General features: G+C 29.6%; 1 long non-coding RNA gene across 1 annotated transcript in view; it reads right to left on the minus strand.

Annotated features, from left to right (window-relative positions):
- Positions 1–10,614, minus strand: part of LOC114924899 (uncharacterized) — a 29,390-nt gene extending 18,776 nt beyond the window's left edge. Inside the window, exons 1-2 of the long non-coding RNA XR_011870412.1 lie at positions 9,413–10,614; positions 7,077–7,152 (exon numbers count right to left, since the gene is read on the minus strand). This is a non-coding gene — a long non-coding RNA (uncharacterized lncRNA). The remainder of the gene's footprint in view (positions 1–7,076; positions 7,153–9,412) is intronic.
- Positions 10,615–15,820: the final 5,206 nt, after the last annotated feature.

Consider the following 15,820-nt stretch of genomic DNA (forward strand, 5'->3'; position numbering starts at 1 on the left):
CGTTGTTGTTATTTAGTCCACCTTTATGAAGCTCCTTTCAATGTAAATATGGCACTCACATCAGCAGGTCCCTAAACAACATAAACCATTCTGTCAGAAAAGAGTTTTCAATTTCACACTATGGACAAGGAATTATGCAGAACAGCAAGGGCCAAAAGGAAGGAATTTCTAATCCAAAACCGTGCTAAACAGTTTTCTATCAAAGGTCAAATTGGTATTATATATATAGTTTATTTCTCCACTTAAAATCTTTGATAGATTGTATTATAAATATCTTTAGATTCACTTTGTATCCTTAATGTTATCTATCAGGAGCTGCTAGACGGCCAGCTTTGAAAGATATAAGCTCTTCTCTCAATGTAATTAGACCTATGATTTTTGGTTCAAACTCTTCATCTAAACAAGACAATCAAGGTAATTGATTGTTTTCAGCTTACTATATGTAAATTCAAGTGTTTTGAACATGATAAAGAATCCTTTTTTTGAATGCTACCATGAATGTTTTGAATCAAAATATTAGGAACTTAGTGAGATATATACTTGGATTATTGGAATAACTTAGATGTTTGATATCAATGAAATAACCTGTGCAAGTCTTATGGAATTTCATTCTGGTGTTAGCTTTTTCATAAGTTCAATAATTTCGAAAATCAAGTTACTTATGACACATATTCAGTCTCATTTGCAATATCAAATGTGAAAAGCATAAAAAACATACATGAAAATTATACTCCAGAACACATACTTTCAAAAGATGGTCAGGGATGTCAATGTGATCCATCGGAAGAGATTTGTGAATCAACCATTAATCAGACTAAAGGCTCTCCAAATGGTCAGTTAGTCGTTGTTTATTCATATAATTATTATTGCATAATTATAAGAACTTGGTACTTGGTTTTTGTGTAATAATCTTATTATTTGTCATTTATAAGTTAATAGATTTGAGATGCAAAAGAGCTAGGATTGGAGACTTATTTTTTAGGGATGGAAATGTACAGAGTAGCAACAGTACAAGTAAAGGTCATCACGGTAAGTATAAATCCCTATGTTTAGTGAAAAAACTTTGTAACCTTGCATCAGATTGAAGATTTTGTTTATTTTGACGATGTATTATTCTCCATTATAGATCAGACGCAGAACTATGTTTCAAAGAAAGCAGATGATTTGCATGTGGGATTGACAATGCAGAGCACTTTGACTGCTATCACAGCTCAGGAACCGATACATCCTAAGAACATTTTCCCGATACATTCTCAAACCAATGATTGTTTAAGCAATAGGAATTCATCAATCTTGGAAGGTAAAATACTTGACATCTCTATTATGAAACTTTGCATTAATACATTTATTTTTAGATTATATTGGCTTTTAGTTACACGAATTAATAAATTCTGTATTTAAATTTGGTATATCACTCAATGCAGAAGATCCTTTGCTAACAGCTGATGAAACATTAAATAATGGGGCTGTCAATGTAACAGATATGTTGTTAGAAGGAATCGGTAATTAATTTCCATCTTTAGTGTACAGACACTTTAACTTTTAGTTAATCCTCTAATTTTTTAATGTTTGTTCTTAGGCGAGGAGACAGCGTGCAACAATTCGGTATATACAGAAGGTAATGTGGTTTCCATTGTTAAACTGCAATAAATTATTGTGATATTATAGTAATTAGTAAAAATAGACTAAGGTTACTAAATTTAGATTCACATATGCTCTTAATAAGGTTGGTCTCACAAGTCGTACTTATAGTTATTAATTATTGAATTAAAAAATAGCAAGAATTTAACTCGGATTTCTATTTTATCATGTGTGTATGTTGCAGAATATATTAACCATGGTGAATGCATCTATGAGTGTGAATTTTGTAATGCTCTCTTTTGGTATGATGAAAGAATTGGAAAACATTATAATGCAACTATTCCTAAGTACACGCTGTGTTGTAGAGGAGGTCAGGTTCAGTTGCCTCAACCGAAAGAACCTCCTCCTATTCTTCAACGTCTAATGTGGAATAACGATGATAGAAGCAAGAACTTTTGTGAGAATCTTCGAACATACAATAGCATGTTTGCATTCACATCTTTGGGTGGTAAAGTCGACAAAGTCATTAATCGAGGCAGAGGTCCACCAACATTTATACTATGTGGACAAAACTACCACCTTCTTGGCAGTCTTATTCCCCCTGAAGGATCAACTGCTAAATTTGCTCAATTATATATATATGACACAGACAATGAGATATCTAACAGAATCCAAGTTGTAAGGTATATATTCTTAGTGGTGTATCTCTGTTAAATTTCATTCAATTAATAAATTTAATTTATTAGATTTATTTGTCTTTTTGCATTGTTAAGGGTGCTCAATCAAGATATATTAATATGATTTCTTTTCTTTATAAAGTGAATTAAACATGATTTAAAATTAAGAAATAATCACTGATTATATTTCTTTTAGTATTTTAGTAGGGTTTATCTAATTATAGACATTAAAGTTAGTCCTTAATCGAGTTTAACAATTTCATGAACCATATAATAAAGCAGTGATTCAATTTTGGACAGTGGAAATGATCATAGGAGCAAAGTTGATATGCTAATTGTCCAAGAACTGAAGGAGATGCTTGATAAAATAATGTGTTGGTAAAGTCATTTCGCATGGTTAGAGACTCTTTGAACAATGGAACTCAAAAAAATGTTAAGCTTAGGCTTATTGGTAAGAGAGGACGAGATGGAAGAAGATATAATTTGCCCTCAGTATCAGAAGTGGCTGGATTAATTGTGGGTGATTTTGATGCATCACGAACGGAGAGAGATATTGTTGTTCAAACCCGAAGTGGATCTCTTCAGCGTATAACTGAACTCAATCCATCTTATCTTGGATTACAGTATCCAATTTTGTTTCCATACGGAGAGGATGGGTTTCGAGAGCATATACCACTTAATCGCATTAAAAGAAAGAATGACAACGAAGAAAAGTGCGTAACCATGAGGGACTATTTTGCATTTTATATTCAGGAAAGATTCTCGGACGGTTCTCCTTTGCTTTATTCTAGACGACTATTCCAACAATTCATAGTAGATGCTTACTCAATGATCGAATCATCTCGACTAAATTACTATCGTTTTCACCAGGAAAATGTACGGTGTGATCTCTACAAAGGTATATGTGAAGCTGTTGTGAATGGAGATAATTCTGCAACTACGCACGGTAGACGTATAGTCTTACCAGCAACTTTTGTTGGAGGTCCTAGATACATGATTCAGAATTATCAAGATGCCATGGCAATTTGTACCAAAGTTGGTTATCCAGATTTATTCTTGACCTTTACATGCAATCCTAAATGGCCAGAAATAGTGGATCATTTGTCTACAAGGGGACTAAAAGCTGAAGACAGGCCTGACATTGTATGTAGAATGTTTAAAATGAAGCTAGATACCTTGATTAAAGATCTTCGTGTGAATATGTTATTTGGAAGGGTCGTTGCAGGTATTTTTTTAAGTAATTTAGTCGGTTAGATAAATTAGTTACATTTTGTAACAACATAATGACAAACTTTTTATACAAATTAAAGTCTTATTAACTATTATTTGTTCTTTTCACAGTGGTATACACTATTGAATTCCAGAAGCGTGGTTTGCCTCATGCACATATATTGTTATTTCTTCATGAAGGGGACAAGTACCCTACTCCTGATGATATTGATAACATTATATCTGCGGAAATACCAGATAAAAGCGTTGATGCAAAGTACTATGATGCAGTCAGTAACTTGATGATTCATGGTCCATGTGGAGCTTCCTTAAAGGATTCACCATGTATGGACAATGGTAGGTGCTTGAGGAATTTTCCTAAGCGTTTTGTTGATTCCACTTCTATTGATGATGATGGATATCCCGTTTATCGCCGCAGAGACACTGGGAGAACTATAAAGAAATCTGGGGTTGAATTAGATAACAGATGGGTTGTTCCACACAATCGAAGTTTATTGTTAAAATATGGTGCTCACATCAATGTTGAGTGGTGCAATCAATCTAGGTCAATTAAATATTTATTCAAGTATGTTAATAAGGGTCATGACCGTGTTACTGCTTCTTTTTACCGCGAGGGGTCTACAGAATCATTATGTGATGAGATTGACGAGATAAAGATGTACTATGATTGTAGGTATTTATCTCCATGCGAAGCAGCTTGGCGAATTATGGGATATGATATCCATTACAGGTACCCAGCAGTCATCCGCCTACCTTTTCACTTGCCAAGCGAACAGATTGTTTTATTCAAAGATCACGAATCATTAAAAGATGTGGTCGAAAGGCCAACTATCAATCAGTCCATGTTCTTGGCATGGTTTGAAGCAAATCGTGAATTCGAGGAAGCAAAACAGTTGAGCTATGTAGACTTTCCTTCCAAATTTGTATGGAATGCTAATTCCAAGAAATGGCATCGAAGAAGGTCACATCATGTAATTGGTCGTGTTTATTTTGTTCCTCCTTCTTCGGGGGAGTCATATTATCTTAGGATACTTCTCAATTTGGTGAAAGGACCAACAAGTTATGAGGACATTCGAACATACAATGGTGTTGTTTACAAATCATTTCGGGAGGCATGTTTTGCTCGCGGTTTGTTGGATGATGACAGGGAATATATTGAAGCAATTGAAGAAGCAAGCATTTGGGGTTCTGGCGAGTACCTTAGGAATCTATTTGCCACTCTTTTGTTTTCTAACTCAATGACTAGACCCCTATATGTTTGGGAGAAGACATGGAAAATACTCTCCGATGGTATACTTCATAATAGAAGAAGACTACTTAACCATCCAGGTATTAACTTGCTTCTAGATTTTTCTAATTTTCAAATGACATATTTCTATATCAATGTTTGCACTTGATTTTTTTTTAATGTAGGACTAACAATATCCGACAATGAGTTGTTAAATCTCACTCTCATAGAAGTTGAGACAATTCTCAAGAGGAATAATCGTAGTCTAATGGACTACCCTGACATGCCTTTTCCTAACATTAATTATGAGGATGGGATGTCTTGCGATCTTTCAAATAATAACCTAATCAATGACGAACTGTTGTACGACAGACAAGACTTAGGGTCAAAGTATTTATTAAATCTTGCCAAGATGACCACTGAGCAAAAGAATGTTTACGATACTATTATCAACAGTGTCGACCGGGGTGAGGGTGGTTTATACTTTCTATATGGCTATGGTGGTACAGGAAAACATTCATATGGCAAACTCTTGCTGCATCTTTGCGTTCAAGAGGCCAAATTGTATTAACAGTTGCTTCTAGCGGTATAGCCTCTTTGCTAATTCCTGGCGGTAGAACGGCTCATTCTAGATTTGCAATCCCTTTAAATGTTGACCAATTTTCAACTTGCAACATTAGACAAGGAAGCCAATTAGCCGAGTTGATAGTGAAATCTAAGTTGATTATATGGGATGAAGCTCCAATGGTCAATAAATTTTGTTTTGAAGCTCTTGATCGTACCATGAGAGATTTGCTTAAGATTGTGAACTCCAATAGTGAAAATCTACCATTTGGCGGTAAAACAGTTGTGTTTGGAGGTGATTTTCGACAGATTTTACCCGTAATACCGAAAGGTTCGAGACAAGATGTAGTTAATGCAACCATCAATTCATCTTATTTGTGGGATCATTGTAAGGTGTTGAAGTTGACTCAAAACATGAGATTAAAGGGATCTAACAACATTGAAGGATCTGATCAAAGCTTAAGGGAGTTTGCAGATTGGTTATTGAAGATAGGAGATGGAAAGATCGGTGAGATTTCTGATGGTATTGGTAGAATCAAAATTCCAGATGACATCTTGATAAAAGATTGGAATAATCCAGTTGAAGCTGTTGTAACATCTACATTCAAGAATTACATTGAGGATCCAGATGACGAGAAGAATTTACAAGATAGAGCCGTCTTGGCACCAACACTTCAGACTGTAGATGAGATTAATGAATATATGATGAAGATTAATCAAAGACAGCATGTTTCTTACTTCAGTGCTGATATGGCTTGCAAGTCCGAGACACAAACAGATGTTGCTGCAGCTGTTCACACCCCTGAATTTCTCAATGGTCTCAAGTCTTCCGGTCTTCCAAACCACGAAATCAAATTGAAGGTTGGTATACCGATTATGCTTCTTAGAAACATTGATCATTCTTCGGGTTTATGCAATGGGACACGTTTGATTGTTACTCAGCTTGGGAAACGAATTATTGAAGCCAAAGTAATTACTGGTAATAATGCAGGACAAAAAGTGTTCATACCACGTATGAACCTGTCCCCTTCTGATCATAGGATCCCCTTTAAATTTAATCGAAGACAGTTTCCTATAATGGTTTCCTATGCTATGACCATAAATAAGAGTCAAGGTCAATCGTTATCTAATGTGAGCTTACTTTTAAGGAAGCCTGTTTTTAGCCACGGTCAACTGTACGTGGCTCTTTCTCGAGTAACAACTAGACAAGGTCTCAAGATACTAATTTCTAATGAAGCAGGAAAAGAGTCAACTGTGACTGATAATGTTGTCTATAATGAAGTTTTTAGAAATCTGGATTGAAGGTAATATTTCGAATGTATTTTATTCCCTTTCAAAAGTTTTATTGTGATATGAATATTTATTATGACTATTTTTTAATTTTATCACAGGAAACCTATCACGCCGAAGAAGGAAGACTTTTGTTTATAGAAAGGTGCTAATATAATCTTAGATTTGACATTTTTTTTGTTTTAAGCATATGTTTTATTGCTTTATTGTTATTAGCAAAAGCTTCTTTTAATGACTTCTCAAGGTTGTTTCTTCTAAGATTTTTAAGGTCGAATTTATCCTATCTTTTAACTTATGATAGTTACATGTATTTTATAATCTTAGTATCATTCACAATATATGATATCTATTGATATACTTAATTCTATGAAGTTTATATCTATTTCAAAATACAAAATAACATACTCATGCAAGATTATCCACCAGAAACAAACATATTATAATTGAGATAAAGCCAAGAAATTATTTGATGTCTAAATAAATCAAGCATATCTTGACTCACTAACCTTATATGTAGATATGTATCATATCAGCATCTTGACATGCAATGCTTCCTGTTGCTCACTGTTTATTAGGAATTATCTAGCATAGACAAAATCATAGTGTTAAAACCATGTTAGTCTGAAGAAGAATAAAGCGACAAGTTTACAACTGAGTTCAGTAATAGAACAGATACTCAAAATATGCAGGATCATATTAACCATCATAACTATAGTAGCTTAACATCTCTCTACTTTGTAATATAATCTCAAGAATAATAAAATAACCAGAAGCAACTTAACATCTATCAACGGCTTAATTAATAAAAAATCATGTATGATTTACTTATAAAATTTTTTTTAGGTGGTTTGATTAAATGTGAAAACGCCAGGTAAAGTTTTTTAACTGACATTTTAAATTTGTGTTTCAGAAAACATGTCATAGTAGTCGTTGATTCTTTTTTTTCAATTATATAATATCTCACTGTAAAAACATGAATGAACTGTATAAACTGTTATTAAAAAATACGACATAAAGTTGTTGAAAATTTAAACAAAAAATGCCATGACAATTATGTCATCAATAGTTTAATTCAGAATAATATTTTTAATTTGTTAAGTTATAGCGTTACATTATAACACTACTTTTACCAAAAACAATTTTTTAGTAAACTATCTACTATTTAATTGCTACTCATATAGTATTACAAAGTAAATAATTGTTGAGTTTATTATGTAAAACAATTTTTTTTTATTTGAGACATTTAGAATAGTGGCTCAAAGCCAAGAAAAAAAATCATATGCGTTGTTGAGTAGTTTATGTAAAAATGTTTTTTTTGAGACATTTAAAATAGTGGCTCAAAGCCCCCAAAAAATCATATGCGTGTATAAAAATAATAATAATTAGCATAAATTAACAAATTGAACGAAACAAACGATTGCTTATTAGTATTTTGATTTTTGGAGATTATCAAAAACAAGATTGCAAAAAAAGTATTTATACGAGCAAATTGAATTAAATTTATTGGTCGAAAAAAATATAATGCTTTCAATGAAATAAAAAATTTTATTGGAGATCCATATTTGTCGTATGAAACAATTACAGAATTTTTTAAAATTAAAATGAAATCATTAAATCCAGTAACGGAGCTACGTTAATAAGAGGGCAATAGCCTCCCCAAATTAATAATTTGTAAATTCTAAGTCTCTAATTTTTTACTTGAGTCCATCTTAATTTTCAATTTTTTCTCTCTTAATTTATATTTTTCATGTTGCCCGCTCACAAAAAATTTAAGACCTCTAACCCAAATCTTGCGCGAGTGTATATTCATAATGATGATGATCCTCAGCTTTAAAGTTAACTCATTAAAACCAAACTACAATTACAATTAAAAATTAAATAGCTCATCAGTCATAATATAAGAAGAATATACAATGGAGGACATTTTGGTGTGAGAAATGAATATAGAGATAGAGATGGAAGAAAATATACAACCATAAATTATTACACGAATTTTATATCAAAACAATTATTCGTATAACATCATTTCTAAATATATCAATGAAAAAAAGATATACAATGAAATTTAAAATTGTACAATTAACTTCTTTCACATTCAAAAAATTTATATTTGTGTTTCAGATTTAGATGGGTGTCAAAGCCAGTCACTAAAACAGATTCACTAATAATATAAATCATTTCGTGTATAAATATATTTTTGGAAAGAAAATACATATTAGGTAGGGACAGCTAAATAAATTAAATAGTGATTTCTCAGTATTTGCTTTTCTCACTAATAAATAATGAATATATATAACTACTCTATAGCCAAAAATTAATACACCAACCAGTAATTCACTAATAAATATCTTTCCATCTATAGATATATTTCTCGAAAGAAAATACATATCAGGTAGGTACAGCTAAATAAATAAAATAGTGATTTTAAGTATGAAAATATCTAGGAGGCCAGCAATTTTTATGTTTTGCGGCCAGCACTTAACCATCAAAAGAAAAGTGAGTGATCTTCTACCGTTAAATGTAATCTCACACCATAAAAAATACTATTGATGGCCAACAAATGGTTACAAAACACAAAAGTTGCTGGCCCCTAGCACTCCTCAGTAAGTATTTGCTTTTCTCACGTTGAATGAATTTTTAAACTATTCTTTAAATTTCCGCAACAAAAAAATTTTGTCCGTATGAGTTTTTTTATAGGATTATCGAAAAGGAAACTTACAGACCACTTATATGTACATTAAAAAAAACTTACAGAATCACTTTTTTTACAAATATTTATTATTATTATTAACGACATTAGAATGTGCGTAAGATATATATATTAGTAGGAATAATGCAATACCTTTTAGTCGAGATATACAAGAGAAACTTTACCGAGGGAAACAGCAGATGCTTTCAGCCAGGTCGTGAGGAATTCAACTCGGGAGGAAGGTTCAAAAAAAAGTTAAATACAGTAAAAAAAAACAGTTAGATCCCTGAACAAGATGGGTACAGATACAGATCCCAAACAGTAAATAATGCAATTAATTCCAAACTACTTAACAAAAATATATGAAGATGTGAATATTGAAATATTTTGGAAATTGCTGGGATTATAATTTTTGTTATTCATTTTATATACCTAGATATTCCGAAACACCTCTCATTGTTATTCCATAATTCTAAACTCAACCAACCAAGGAGAAATATAGCAATTACAATTAACAACTCAAACTTTTTAAGGAGATCTTCCGAAAATATATGTGTGGCCTTTGTGCTATGATTATTGCATTCGTAAAGCAAAATCACAAATCACTGATGTGACATACAAAAAGTTACGATCAGTTTCTTTTCACATAATCACAACAAACACGCATAACTTTTATGTTATTAACAAAATTAGAAAGTGCATAACATACATATATTACTAGAATAATTCAATATCTTTTATGTGAAGATCTGAAGGAGAAACTGAAAAATATCAATTTCAATTAAGAAATTAGTTATTTGAAAGAAGCAACAGAGTTTATTATCGATTTAAAATTAATCAATCAAGCAATTACTAATCAATTCTATCCATCTATTAACAGTTATCAATCAATTCTAATAGAAAATATTATTTAATTCTAATCATACGGTCACATTCACAATCAATATTTTTCAATTGGCAACGATGCCTAATTAGGCAATCAATAATCGTATTGTAACGATCGAGTATATTAACAATTAACAATCAATTAGAACCACTCAACAATCAATTCAAACAATGGTGATTTCCAGTGCCCTCTAAATCAAATTTGAAAATAAGGTACATGTTTATTATTTGTATTAGCACTTTAGCATAATCATTATATCATAACATCGAAGTAAAATTAAATAACTAGATACCAATCACCAAACATTTTCTTTCGCAATTCAAAATTAGCCAACCAACACAAAATCAGATATCTGTAGAATAAGTTTGGTAATTATCAAATCTCCCATACAACAAATTCACAAATTCAATTCTCACGGCAAAAAGATTAAGTAACCTTCGGTGGTCTGCCAACGGGCAGAGACAAACGACAAAATCCATGACGCAGGTCAGCGTGTAGCAACAACATCCAAAGATGAGAGACGAGCAGCAACAACCCCCTACAGAGGCGGAGGGAGGCGCGATACACGAGAAGCCGAGAAGAGAAGGAGAACTGAGGCAGGGCGTTAGGTTCAGTGATGGCGACGATGGGCGACAACAAGATCTGATGAGGAAGAAGCAAGAAAGCACAGCCACGAGAGTAGAAGAAAGCCGCGGCGGCGACGGTTAGCATGCGTTGGCGGCGATGTCAAGGTGAGATCCGGCGCCCAGATCTGTGGTTTGTGTGTGGCTATGTGCCGTTAGGAATAGATAGAAGTCAGTGAGTCGGAGAGGCTTTTTTGGTGAGTTGGGCTCCAGAGTTCAGACTAGGGTTTTTTATATTAGCTTTAAAAAATAATTAAAATATCCAATTGGTCCGGATTTTTCAAACACTCCGGTTCACAACTTTTTATCAAACTTGTGCGGTTCACCATCATTTGCTAATAGCGAAAACATGAGGTTGTCATTTTTATGGGATGAAAATTTTTATAATTATTTATTATGTCAATATTAAATTCCTAAATAAACATGTGTATAAAATATTGGTTAGCTACTTTTTATAAAATAAATTTATAAATATATACAATCAATTAACGAAAGTTGTGTATATCCTATAATTATGGTTAAATATTTTTTCTCAAATTTTTTTTCTATTTATATGTGACAGATAGTCTTTTTTAAACAATTAATAAATATGACAGTTAAAAAAATTGTTTCCAATAAAAAAATTTATATAACCAAACTTTGTATAATGTATAAATAAAAGACTACATTAAATTTTTTTAAAATTAAAAGAAAATTTATAAGAATGGATTATTAGCGAATTCATATTATTTGGTTTAGTTGATGTATAATCTCTGTTTTTCTAGCAGTTATTACCGCGCAACGCGCGGGCAATTGGACTAGTAATTTTTAACAGTGTGAATCTTTGATATGACCCTAATGATTCAAACAGTGAATTCCATATTAAGTAAGGTGAAACCAAGGTTCTTAAAATCCAATCTATTCTTGATATATAAAAGTAGATACATAAATTTATCTATATTACTTTTAAAACATCTTTTTTCTCTTACTAATATCATGTCAACAATATCGTTTACTTGATAAAATTTTAGAATCAACCACTCAATTTTTGCCAAATCTATTTATCTATCTATTTATAATATATAAAAGTTGATACCAACTCTCTCCACAATGAGTTTAAGCCATTTTTTTTGCTAATGATACCACATTAGCAATTCTAATGATTTGGCAAAAGATAAAAATCAACCAATCACTATTTAGTAAAATATTTTAAAAAAATTAACACAAAAAACTCTTATCTATTATTATTCAATTGAAATATCAAGTACTAATTAAATGCAATAAACATACATTAAAAGTTTCATAATAATTATAATTATAAAAAATTTCAGTTACAAATATTCAAATTCTATAACTTATACATATTAAGACTCTTGTTACTCTTCATCTCTTAATCTCTCATACTAATTGTCAAAAATTCCTTAAATTTAATATAACATTTTTATATGTTTTTCATTCTCACTCATTTATTTTTTTAATTATTTACAAACAAAAAAACCGCAATAAAAGACAAAGTGTAGTCATTAATGCAAATCAAAAAATGAAAAAAAAAGGAAAATGCAATTTTGTATAACTCTAATATAAATAACTTATGTTTTTTTTTTAATAAAGAAAATGCAGTTTTGTATAACTCTAATATAAATAATCTATGTCTTTTTTAAAAATAAATAAATTCAAAATCTATTTATAATATGTTCTCTAAAATATTTTTAATATAATATTTATTAAAATATACTATATAGTATAAATAATCTATCTCTTCGCGCATTACGCGGGTCTCACTCTAGTCATCTATTATTTCCAAATCAGCAAAAAAAAATATACAAAAAATATGATAATTACCAACAACAATAATTAGAAATGAATAGCGTCTAACCAAATTTGTAACTTACAAAGGCATTAAATTCATATTTTTATATTTATTATATCTTACCATTGTAAACAATACAATAAATTTATAATTCTAATAATTAATTTATTAATTTCTATAAATAACTCATTCAATGTAATAAACATTCATATTACAAATGTCATAATAATATTATTAATCATAATAAATTTTACGTTACATATATTCAAATTCCATACTATTTGAACTACTTATATAAATCTTTTATTACTATTCCTTCAAATAACATTAAATTTAGCACAACAAATTTATTTCTGAATTAGACACCATCTCAAACTTACTCAATGGAGATAATTATGTTAAATGTGAAAAGTGTAAGAAGAAAGCAAATGAAAAAGGAGATAACTAAATTTGTAGCACATGTAATAAAAAACCACACTATCCAAAAATAAGGTAACTCTATATATTTTTCATAATCTCATCTATCAAATTATTAGTTACTAATTCAATACTTATTTTAGGTTCAAAATTCAATTAAAGGTTTCACATCAAAGTGGTACAACAACTTTTGTACTATTTGATAGCGAAGCAAAAAAAATTGTTGGGTACAACTGTTTTAAATCTAATGGCACTCTAAAAAAGTAATGACATTGAAACACCACTCCAATTGAAAAATTTGTGCAACCTCACTTATATTTGAAGTTAATGTAAATGATTTTAATCTTAAAAAAAGTTCTAAACAATACACTATTACCAAAACATTTGTTCCAACAAAAAACATTGAATCTCAACACTCGTTACAACAAATAAAACAGGTAACTCATCGACAAAAAAAAACACGTAACTTATTTTAGTTATTTTAGACATTATTTTAATTTCTAATTTAAATTATTCATTGATTATAGGAACTAACTTCGCCAACACTAATATCATTAGATGAAGATCACATATCCATCAAGAGATTAAGGAGAAAGAAAACTATACAAATTCAAGACGCATATTTAAAAGAAGAACATACTTGTAAAGATGGAACAAACACAATAAAAAGTGCATATAACTCAACAATTCATAAATAACATGTCTTTACAATAATATACACAGAAAGAAGAAAGTAACAACCCTAACAACAACCAATAAAAAAAAGGTGGACGAGCGCCACATAGGAAGATTAAGTTCATCAACTAAAACAAATGCAAAAATCAAACCACCAAATTAAAATGTTATTTTGTACATACAACTCTAATATCCAAATCTTTTGTACTACAAATTATTTTAAATAAAATACATTTTAAATTTAACTTTAGTTTACACATTTAATTTAATTCTACAAAATATAACAATTTTTAATATTTATTATATATTATCATTAATTTACCATCCCGCGCATCGTGCGAGTCTTATTCTAGTTAGTAGAATTAAAGATTTAAAAGCTTAGAAATTTAATCGAGGTTTAACTAAGAATACAACGAATATAATAAAATAATATATTTATGTGTAAAATAAATAATTTTTTTAAAATAATATTTTTGTATTGTATTATTTTAACCTAATTAATTGTTAAAAAATTAGACTAATTTAATTGGTTAATCAATTTTTTGATTGATTTTTTTTAATCAATTTTTTATTATTAACTAATTTTTATTTTGAATTGAACCAGTTCGATAATAAATTTCTATTTAACCGGACTGGTTCTTGATTTTGGATTTGGTTCATCAGAACAATGGGTGAAACTATTTGCAACACAAGTGACATATATAATTTACGGGTATGAATTATGATGAACTTGAATACTTAATCCATAAGTTTTTTTTATTGTATGGAAAGAAATAGAAAAAGAATATATATATAGATGGACAATATTTGAATCATATTATTGTAAAACCTCTTTTCATATATTATTATTATTATTAAATTGAAATATACTAATATTCTCTATCTTGTCCCCAACTTATATTCTTAAAAATTTAATTGAAGGCACTATTTGAGAATGTCCACGCTCTAATTGTTGTTGTTGTAAAAGCTATACCCTTTTGAATAGTATGGACAAAATGCTTTTGCATGTGAGATGTGACCACTTATATGCATGTTTTGAGATATAAATTATTCGGTGGATTATTTGCTTTTTCATGTTTGCTACTATAATATAGATTTCCTATTTTTCTTTCTCCTTTAATTTACTATAAAGTATTGATGACATTGATTTTGTTTTTGCCAGGCCATGCTTTACTACTTTATCACCACTAATAGCTAAGAGTAAACCTAAAACATTTTTTTTCCTTTATGCAACGGATAACTTGGTCACTGGCATTTAGATCTCAATTGATATATCATTACAAAAAATTATTAAAATAGTGATCGATTTTATCGATTGAAAAAATTGGTTGCTAATAGCGATTCATTTAGCGTCTCATATAAAATTTTTAAGATCAAAGAAAAATTAGTCGCTAAATTATATTCAGCAAACGATTTTAGCGACTAAAAAAATCGGTCACTAATTATAGCAATTAAATTAGTGATCGATAATTTTTTTATACAACTAGAATAAAATTGATCACTAAATCGATCGCTATTTTTATTTTAGCGACTGAATTAACAACTAAAACAAGAAAAGTAACGTCTTTAAAATTTTTGGTCACAAATTGGTCACTGTTTTTTAATTTAACGGCCATTTTTTTCCTTTATTTAACAGATAACTTGGTTACTAGCATTTAGATCTCAATTGATGCATAGAATAAGGTTCTCTATATTAATTATTAAACAAGAATATACATGTTAATGAATTGATCTAGAATTCAGCTTAATCGTCTATTTAAATAAATATTCAAAATTTAAATTATTTTTTATATATATAATAATTTATTGACCAATAACAATTAAATTCAGATTTATAGCAAACTAATTCTTATCCTATTCAATTAAGATATTTTAAAAATTTAACCAATAATCTCACTTATTATTATATCTAATTTTTTAATTTTTAAAATTAATTATATTATCTGTACATAAAATCTTAATCGTTAAATTAATTATTTATATAAAATATATATTAAAAATATAAAATAATTTTTATAAATATATAATAATTAATTTTAATTTTATGAAAAAAAAATATTTTTCTAAAATTGTAGGAGGAAAAATTAGAGAGAAGAAAAAGAACAATAAAAACAATATTTTGTTTACTTAACAGCTGGCTCTTTATATATATTTGATCATTCTAATTTGTC

The sequence above is a fragment of the Arachis hypogaea genome, chromosome 2 (genome assembly GCF_003086295.3).
Source record: "Arachis hypogaea cultivar Tifrunner chromosome 2, arahy.Tifrunner.gnm2.J5K5, whole genome shotgun sequence".
NCBI lineage: Eukaryota > Viridiplantae > Streptophyta > Magnoliopsida > Fabales > Fabaceae > Arachis > Arachis hypogaea.